The sequence below is a fragment of the Clinocottus analis genome, unplaced genomic scaffold (assembly GCF_023055335.1).
Source record: "Clinocottus analis isolate CAN_PGR_092001 unplaced genomic scaffold, fCliAna1.0.p SCAF_3, whole genome shotgun sequence".
NCBI classification, from domain to species: domain Eukaryota; kingdom Metazoa; phylum Chordata; class Actinopteri; order Perciformes; family Cottidae; genus Clinocottus; species Clinocottus analis.
The window spans coordinates 21,610,239-21,613,211 of record NW_027176042.1 but is presented as its reverse complement, the minus strand read 5'-3'; positions in this window follow the sequence as shown (position 1 = coordinate 21,613,211).

Genomic DNA, 2,973 nt, shown 5'->3' with positions numbered 1-2,973 from the left:
TGAGCGTGTGTGTGTGTGTGTGTGTGTGCATGTGTGTGTGTGTGTGTGTGAGCGTGTGTGTGTGTGTGTGTGTGTGTGTGTGTGTGCGCATGTGTGTGTGTGTGTGTGGGTGTGTGAGCGGTCTGCTGCGTCCTGATAGCGTTCAGCAGCTTTCTTGAGGACGTCAACATGAAACCCAACAAGTTCTCCTCTTCTCGTTCTCTTTATTTTCCAGCTCTTTCTCTCCTCCTCCTGCTCCTCCTCCTGCTCCTCCTCCTGCTCCTCCTGCTCCTCCTGCTCCTCCCTTCAGATTCCTCTCCACTCGTTTTTCTGTTCCCCTCCTCTTTCAGCCCCTCCCACTCTGACAATCTGATTCCTTTGGTAAACTTCATATATATCATTCTAAAGCCCTCACTCCTCCTCCTTCGAACCTCCTCGTTTTCTCCTCTCTTTCTCCTCCTTTTTCCCCTCTCCTCTCCTCTTGGTCATTTTCCTTTTCTCCTTCCAGGCTCTCATTCTCTGATAAATCCTTTCTTTCCTCAGCTTTGTTCTTTTTTTCTTTGTTCTCTTCTTCTACGTTTCTCTTTGAAGTAAATGAAGTAAAAACTAGTGTATTGCAGCTTTTATTTTAAAGTAATGTTATCAGAACTATATAACAGGCACTCTGGAGCAACAGCAAGTTTACATACATACATATTTAGTATATACATATTTTTTTTAACAAAAACTAATAGCATGTCCAATCATTTTGTTGAAACGATGCAAATAAAGTAATATATGTGCAAAAAAATTAATATTTGGCAAAAAGATGACAAAGGAAGCCGGTTGGGTCCCTGTTTTCTCTCCATAGTTTCATGTTGAAGTGCCCTTGAGCAAGACATTGAAGCCCCAGAGCTTCACAGCAGCACATAGCTACATCATTACTAAGGATGCTAACATGCAGAGAATAATTCTCCCACTGTGGGATTAATAAAGGATTCTTAAAAAATTAATTAAAAAAAACAAAATTAAAAAAAAAAAACTACATTTCCCCTTGCGCTTCACCTGTAATACCTCCGCGCCCCACTCGAAGGTCGCGCCCCACGGTTTGAGAACCACTGCGTTAAAGGATTAAGAAGTTAACACGTGAACATGCCCAGCCCTAATAAGAATATATTTTCAGAGCTCGGTAGAATAAAATCTGAAAATGTAACTTCATGACCAGTAAATAATTTAAATGTTTGACATTCTGTTGAATTATTATATTACACGTGTCTCTCAGCTGTTTGATTCATGTGAAGAATGTGCTGCGATAGAAAGACACAGTTTAAAATACACAAATACTTATCTCATAGTTTAGAGACATAAATGCACGCACAGACACACACACACGCACACACACACATCAGTTGGCTGCAACAGAAATACACCGATATTTACTTCAGCTGGCACATTCATTTCATAAGTACACACACACACACACACACACACACACACACACACACACACGGCAGGCAGAGATAAGGAGCATCTTGAGTATCTGGAGGCCTCCACTCCCTCAGCACACACACACTGTGACAGCTGAGTGTGTGTGTGTGTGTGTGTGTGTGTGTGTGTGTGTCCAGACTTTTAGGTTCAAGTGTCTTCATAAAAGTCTGTAAAAGTCAGTTCTATTGATGCTTCACTGTAAACAGTGAGTCCCTCTGAGAACGCAGACGTTCCACAAGAACCTTAGAACGCTGAAGAATATGAATCCTCTGAAGCAGCAGTTTGTTGCATCTCGTCTCCAGTTCAGTTTTTACCCGTCGTTGAGACAGAAAGTGACCACTGAGAGCTGGAAAATGTTCATCGTTATGAAACATGTTTGACATGCTTTAGCTTTCTTTTGTTCAGTTACATATTTGCTTTCAGACTTCTGGACCTGGGACACACCGGGACATGAGAGAAGTCAACAGATACGCTGATGCTCCAGAGGCTGGTTGCTGGTGTCGCCCCGGCTGGTTGCTGGTTGTTGGTGTCGCCCCGGCTGGTTGCTGGTTGTTGGTGTCGCCCTGGCTGGTTGTTGGTGTTGCCCTTCAGGTGTACTGTGACCTACAGGTCTACCTGTAGGTCACAGTACACCTGTACGCCCTTATTAGGGCTGGGCATGTTCACGTGTGACCCCCATGGGTCACAATACACCTGTAGGTCACAGAGAGACGGTACACCTGTAGGTCACAGGGACACGGTACACCTGTGGGTCACAGGGACACCTGTAGGTCAGGGACACGGTACACCTGTGGGTCACAGTACACCTGTAGGTCACAGGAACACGGGACACCTGTAGGTCACAGGGACACCTGTAGGTCACAGGGACACGGTACACCTGTAGGCCATAGGGTCACGGTACACCTGTGGGTCACAGTACACCTTTAGGTCACAGGGACACGGGACACCTGTAGGGCACGGGGACACCTGTAGGTCACAGACACAGTACACCTGTAGGTCATAGGGTCACAGTACACCTGTAGGTCACAGGGACACGGTACACCTGTGGGTCACAGGGACACCTGTAGGTCAGGGCCACGGTACAATCGTACAGCATCAAGGTGAGAAGTTGAACCTGGAGCAGAACACTATGTGTGACATTCCTGATATTTCTGAATGAAACCTGCACGTTTTCATATTTGTTCATTAACATCTCAAACACGTCAAATGATTTCATTTATTTTCACTGTCTGAACCAACTGGTTTCAGTGGTTTGAATTCCTGTCATTCCACCACAACCATATGTTCCCTGAGGCTGTGATTTCAAAAGAACACACACACACACACACACACACGCACACACACACAGAGTTTATATTTTGTGATATTACTTGTACCGTTATCAAGCACATTGTACTTTTACTGCTTCTTTTTGCACTTCTGGTACTGTACTTGTATTGTACTGTGAGCAATGACAACTAAGTAGAACGTGAAGTCCCCGTCACAGAGCCGCTGGCTGGCTGCGGGTCCGCAGCGCAGACGGAGCAG